Genomic DNA, 7,076 nt, shown 5'->3' on the forward strand with positions numbered 1-7,076 from the left:
ATTCAAAATATATAAAGAACTCTTATAACTCAACAACAACAACAAAACCCAATCAAAAAATGGGCTGAGGATTTCAACAGACATTTTTCCAAAAAAGATAACAGATGGCCACAGGCACATGAAAAATGTTCCAACATCACTAATTTTTAGGGAAACGCAAATCAAAACTACAATGAGATATCACCTTATGCCCATCAGAATGGTTATTATGAAAAAGACAAGAAATAAGAAGCATTGGAGAGAATATGGAGAAAAGGGAACACTTGGGCACTGTTGGTGGGAATGTAAACTGGTGCAGCCACTATGAGAAACAATATTAAATTTCCTCAAAAACTTAAAAATAGACCTAAAATATGATGCAGCTATTCCACTTCTGGGTATTTATCCAAAGAACAGAAAAACACTAATTTGAAAAGGTATACGCACCCTTATGTTCATTGCAGTTTTATTCTACAATTTCTAAGACTTGGAAACAACATGAGTGCCCATCAACAGATGAGTGGATAAAGAAGCTATGGTATATGTATACACAATGGAGTACTACTCAGTCATAAAAAAGATGAGATCTTGCCATTTGTGACAACATGGATAGACTCTGAGGGTATTATGCTAAGCGAAATAAGTCAGATGGGGAACCCAAATACCATGTGACTTCACTCATATGTTGAAGATAAAACAACAATGAACAAACAAACGTAGACACTGAGAATAGATTGGTGGTTTCCAGCAGGGACGTAGGGGCGAAAGGGATAAAGTGCACATGTGTACAGTGACAGATGGCAACTAGACTTTTAGTGGTGAACACAGTGTAGTCTATACAGAAGTCTAAATATAACGATGTACACCTGAAATTTATATAATTTTATAAACCAATGTTCACTTTTAGATTGCCCAGAGCTAAATTAATCTGAAAGGATTAAAATAAATTTGATTGATTCTACTTTTAAAATACTGATTTCCTAGAAAAAAAAAAAGGCTTCTTCGCTTTTATAATGTAGCACAAATATACATTTCTTTAAAATAACGATGTCACCAGCCTGATCATTTAATGATAGAAGGAAAGAATTTGCTTCTCATTCTATGTAAATCTGAAACCCCCTTTTGTATTAGTGGAAGTAAGGAGGCCAGAAAGGAGACTCATTCTTTTAAACTTAGAGCAATTTGTTACACGGTGGCGCTTTTTTTTTCTGTAAAAATATAAGAAATCCAGGCGATACAAAAGCTGGTTTTGCCACAAACTGCTTGTGCACTAAAATAAGAATGGAAAGTGGAGGAAAAGTAGAACAGTAATTGCAAATTGCCTTTTATATTGTGGTTGAAGACACTTTCCTGTTCAACAATTTTAATAAAGAAATGTCGTCCCCTGACCAGCTTGAACATAATTCCAGCATTATACACATCGTTCCCTTGAGTTTATGCCTTCATGGTTTCAGATTATGTCTATGCCTAGACTTAGATCAGTCCGCCAGAGTTAAAAATTAGACTCCAAAGAAACTAGAAATTCATGTTTTTCCTCTTTCAAAACAAAATTCTATTTACAGTCAACCCATAATTATTTTAATTTTTAAATTCAGTAAGTCTTTAGTAAAATTATAGACCACTCAAAAAGATACAGTTCAAATTAACTTTATGATATTTTCTTCTCCAAATTCTCAGTTAAATATCGTTAAGACGCTGGTTCCCAGCCTGTAGGATGAGGGTCTCTGAGATGCCAGGATGTTAACACAAGGGGTCCTCGGCTTCCTGGAGGGCTGTCCACTCACCAGCTAAGATGTCATGCACGGAAATGCACTACTACCCTCCAAATGTTTGTAGTTGTTAATGTGATTACTATAACTCCAATTTATTTAAAAGCCTTAAGTCACTGTAACTGTTTTTCATAAAATACCTCCTCAGTCAATGGACAATTGCTTTTGGGGTGGGATGATACTAGGTAATATTTCTTGAAATTAAAAAGAGGTCCCCATGATTAAAAATTAGAGCAGATACTAATGGGAGAAAACAGCCACACCAGTGGTCACCTCTACTGATAAAAGCACGTGAAGGGGGACGTAAAGGCCTACCCCACTAATTGTCAGAAGATCCGTGGGCTCCTCTCAGCTCACAGTGATAGCCCCGGGCAGAAAACACCAAATATGTGTTTAAAAAATGATTAAAGAAGACAATTTAGGTGATACGAACAAACTTTAACGCTTCGTGAAGCGCATAGTCTCGTTTTGGAGAACTGCAAATCGGGGTGGAAGGCAGGGAGCTTTCATAGGATAGAGAATAAAGAATAAGAAAGAGAAAAACAGAAAATGTCAGACTGACGGGGCCGCATAGTCACTCTTGTTTGGGGCGAGAAGGCCCAGAGTCGGCTCGGCGTCTGGGGCCTGGCTGACTGGTACACCGAGTTTCTGGCCAAGCGGAGCATCTACAGGAAGACTGAAGTTGTAGTTTCCGTTTGCTCACGTGGCATCCCCTGGCAGGAGTGGCTCCATCTCGGGCCTATCTCAAGCCTCAAATGTATTCCCAGAGAAGTTTGAAAGTATATTGTAAACTCCTTCTTCTTTGCAGAGCAGAGGGCTTGCACTCCCTCAAAAAGGCCGTTCCCTTTTGGGATCTCACTGCGTGTCCAGCAGCATTGGCAAGAGACAAGAAGAGTTTCGAGAGAGGTCAGACAGAAGCGAACTGTGTTGTTCAGCAGACGGCGGACCAACGACACTGGGTGGAAGCCAGACCAGAGCAGGCTGGAGACAGAGGAGAGCCGGGGCATGTCCTTGGGTCATAACCAATCTCTCTCCTCCGGATCGTTGCTACCATTTATTTAGAATTTATCAAGAGTCAGCAATTATTCTAAATTATTTCACATCCTTGTTTCATCTAAATCTTGCAATAACCCTTAGAAGACAGCAGATGAAGAAGCAGATCGTGAGAAGTTAGGTGACCTAACCCAGGTGCGGGCCTGTAGACTCAGGTACAGAACGCAGATTTAATCTCGGCGCCTGTGCTTTAGCAGATGCTGCCGGCAAGGCCAGTATCTCTTGTTTATTTACCGCTGTTTACTCGAGACACCCTTCAGGGCACCCCAGTCCCCACTCGGTATGTTGGGAACCAGTATAATTTAGTGGCTCAATGTGAAGGCTTTGGAGTCACACGCAGCTGAATTCAGGTCTGCCTTCTGTTACTTGCTAGTTACGTTGTCTTGTGCAACTTACTTAACCCATCAAATCTTGTCTCATAAGGTCCTTATGATGAAATCACACAGTACCAGCATTCATTCGATGAATTTTAATGGGAAGCCCATGGTCTGCCAGCAATCTGGGTACGGGTTAACGACACAGATTTCTATCCTGAGGAAGCTCACATTTTAGTTTGGGAGTGTGATATTGTGATTTATAATAAGATATATATATATTTATTTGGTCTTCATCCCTGTTTCTGGTAGGGAGCTCCGAAAACCCTTGTAATTTCCTAAGCGATGAGAGTGGTAAAGGTGTCTTTTGTTATGTTAACGAGGTAACTTTTAGAGGGCTGGTTGCCAGTGCAGCCCCAACTATGTGATTAGAAGTTTGAACTTTCCATCCTGCTAACCCTCCCTCCCTATCTCCAGGTGGGTGAGGGGCTGGAGATTGAGTTCAATCACCAACGGCCGATGATTTACTCAGTTATGCCTATGTAACGAAGTCTCCATAAAACCCCCAAAGGATGGGTTCAAACCAGTTGATAAACACATGGCGGTGCTGGGAAAGTGGTATGCTCCTTCCCACATTCCTTGCCCTAGGCATCTCTTCCATCTGGATGTTCATCTGTATCCTCTATCGTAACTTTTATAATAAATGGTAAATGTAAGTAGGTGTCTCCCTGAGTTCTGCAAACCACTCTAGCAAATAATCAATTCAATCAGGGTCATAGGAACCTCCGATTTGTAGCCAAGTCAGACAGAAGTTGTGGGTAACTTGGGGGCCTCCTCCTTGTGATTGGCATCTGAAGTAGGGGGGGCAGCATCGTGGGACTGAGCCCTTAACCTGCTGGATCTGATACTATCTCCAGGTAGCTCGTGTCAGAATTGAGTTAAATTGTAGAACACTCAGCTGGTGTTACAGAGAATTGCCTGGTGGGGAAACCCCCATACGTTTGGTGACCAGAAGTATCAGAAGTGAAATATTCTGTGTAAAACTAAAGGAGACATACAGGAGGGAAAACTGTGTTTTTTCCAATATATGGAGTCAGGTAACAAAAAAGGAAACAAATATATAATGTAATTTGGCAGTGGTGCATGCTATGGAGAAACAGAAAGCCTCGTTAAGGGAATGAGAATGCTGTTCTAATGTACGTTAATGGCAACTCTTAACATAGGACCTGACACATCGAAGGACTCAATAACTGTTGTCTGCTGTTGTCGTCACGCCCATTACTGACCTGGGTGTTTGGGCAGCTCCCTAAAACTGGAAGTTCTAGGGGGAGTGATTTCAGTGTGTGGCATTTCAGATCCTAGGGGAGGCATGTAGGGCGGTGCACATGGCCCTGCCCAGGTGCTGAGCCACTCTGCCTACAGTTGGGCCTGAGTTTTCCTCTAGTCTCATTGAGGGAATGCTGGGCGAATACATCTAATTGGTCACATCTGAGAGAGCTGAAATGTCTCGCTATTGAGCAACATAAAGCCCCTACTGTTCTTTCCTGACTGGGGTCTTGGTTGGGGTCATTCATGTCCACCTCAACAAGTTTTCCTAAATATGACTCTCTGGGAGCAAGTGTTGGGTCTCAACTTCTTTCTTTCCAGAAAGCATTGGGCTCCTTTTGTTGGGTTGGTTCACAGGATTCTACAAAGTCAGAGCCTCAGGGATCCCCAAAGTATCTGTTTTATTTTCCCCCCAGGAATTGTTGATTACTCTTCATTTACATAACGGAGGGGGCATCACTTTACTGACTTTTCCCAGAAAAAGATCTCATCCAAGGTGACTTTCTGCCAGTGCCTATATAGAAAAGGTGTTTCTTTCACTTAAAAAATGATACAATGACATCTATTCCCTCCACAAAACCTCTAGTAACCACGAAGAGTCGGCCTTACGAGCTTTGACGCCATGCCTCAGCCGTGCTTTGTTCGAGCAGCCGCCTGGTTCTGCGAGATGCTCACAGCATGAGAGGTACTGGGAAACTGAGACCAGCCGAGGGAGAGGGACTCTTCCATAATTTACTAAGCCTATTCCAGGTATGATCTCCACAGGAGTGTTGATTCATTCATTAAAATGCTGGGTGAGTCATCAGAATTCTTAAATGAATAGATACATATTTTTATAAATATACATATATTTTATGTAAATATATACATAATTGTAAAACATATATACATAATTTAAAAGAAAAAATATACATGCGATTATACATTTTCTCTCCCTTCTCTTCCTGAGCTCATACCCTTGAATACAAGTACCCATCAGTACACGAGGGCCTATGACTGTTTGAGAACGCACCCAGCGCGGCGACTGGAACTTACCAGGTGCAGAACCCGAATCTCTCCCTTCTTCAGGACAGCTCGTACTCATGCAGCTAGCCTTTCTGCTCCTTGCGGCTTTCTCTGGGAATGACGGGGCTGTTTCAAAGATAATCAGAGAGCTCTCAAAATTCTGAGTGTCAGAAAAAGTAGGAGAAGGATTTTTAACGTGTTTCTACTCATGATTTGGCAGCTCCCCAAAGCCACTCTGGATCTGTTCTTATTTCTCTGCAACTGCATCTTTTCTCAAGCTAAATTTTCAATTATTACTAGTGGCATCTCCCACATTTCATGCACATATATATGATTCATTTGAATGAAAATAAAGGCACTCCCAACATTCCAGTCTATGGGCGGGAAAGCTCTGAAATACAATGATGGAAAACGTGCATTTCCTGTTTGTGTTGCGATTCAGACAGCCTCAGAACAGTATGTTTTATAACATAGCCGTTGCATGCCTAAAAACGCCCCTGTGAACACATCATCTACTTCTAATTCTTTTACTCAGCCTGAAGTCTGAAGAGAAACTAAAACTGATATATACAGGGCAATAGTATACATTTAATACAAGAAGGAATCTTGTTGTCAGCAATTAGTAGACTATTAATTTTGCTAGAGAAATGTGGGGCCTAACCTGTCCGAGAGAGAACCTTTCCTAGCGGGGCTTTTTCCAGAGACATTTACTTATCATTATCTTCAGGCGCTTTGTTTTTGGATCATCAGGCTGAGCATTTTCAGGAGAGCTTGGGGACTTAAAGAAATAAACTGACTTTTTTTTTTTTCACCATTTCATTGGAAGTGAGACTTCATTTGCTGAATAATGAACACGGCATATTCCACTTAATTACTTTACCAGACTCTTCTGTCTCATGTCTGAATCAAGGTTTCTCTGAAGTATAATTAAAACCTTCAGAGTATATCGCAAGGGAAAAAAAGGATTGAGACATGTTTAACTCTTCCTAAAATTATAGAAATGAATATTGATGCTTTAAAACTGTATTTCAGAAGTGCTAGGACCTAGCACGTTGGACTTAGCATCCAGGTCACACACGCCCTCAGCAGGCGCAGTTTTAGGAGGATGGTGAGAGGGGAGCTGGACAGCCTTGGGTTAAGAACAAACAGGAACTGAGGAATAGGGCAACCTAACTGCGGTCCCCTGCTTCAAGTAGCTGGACTTTTTACAGGGAAGGTGTTTTGTGGTCTGTAATTTACTTTAAAATACTTCAGCAGACGTTCAGTGTGCAAATACATGTTTTAGTTCATTTTCATCCAGACCCAACTAAGGCAGGCGGTTACTCTAATTGGAAATACGTACTCCAGTGGTGGTTAGTGGTGGCATCAAATCAAAATGCCACACTTAGAGGGCAGCTGCAGGTGCCTCGGCTATCTTCATCTCTAACAGCAGAGGTTTTGATAATTAGCATAATGAATATCAGAAGTGGGTTTTCATTTGTGAAATTCCAGGTAGTGGAGAGGTGTGTATTAGAAATGCTTTGGAGGCATTCTCACTTTCGTATTAACAAGCTGTAATAATATGGCGCTTCCTAGGTTTGATTTTTGTGCAGCCACATGTCCAGGAATAATGAATGGAATAAGGTCTCAG

The 7,076-nt window shown here is 41.3% G+C and overlaps 1 long non-coding RNA gene across 1 annotated transcript in view; it reads right to left on the minus strand.

Annotated features, from left to right (window-relative positions):
• LOC139073614 (uncharacterized) overlaps positions 1–5,583 on the minus strand; it is a 47,333-nt gene extending 41,750 nt beyond the window's left edge. Inside the window, exon 1 of the long non-coding RNA XR_011522531.1 lies at positions 5,477–5,583. This is a non-coding gene — a long non-coding RNA (uncharacterized lncRNA). The remainder of the gene's footprint in view (positions 1–5,476) is intronic.
• Between the last annotated feature and the right edge of the window lie 1,493 nt (positions 5,584–7,076).

This window comes from Equus przewalskii, chromosome 9 (assembly GCF_037783145.1).
Source record: "Equus przewalskii isolate Varuska chromosome 9, EquPr2, whole genome shotgun sequence".
Taxonomy (NCBI): domain Eukaryota; kingdom Metazoa; phylum Chordata; class Mammalia; order Perissodactyla; family Equidae; genus Equus; species Equus przewalskii.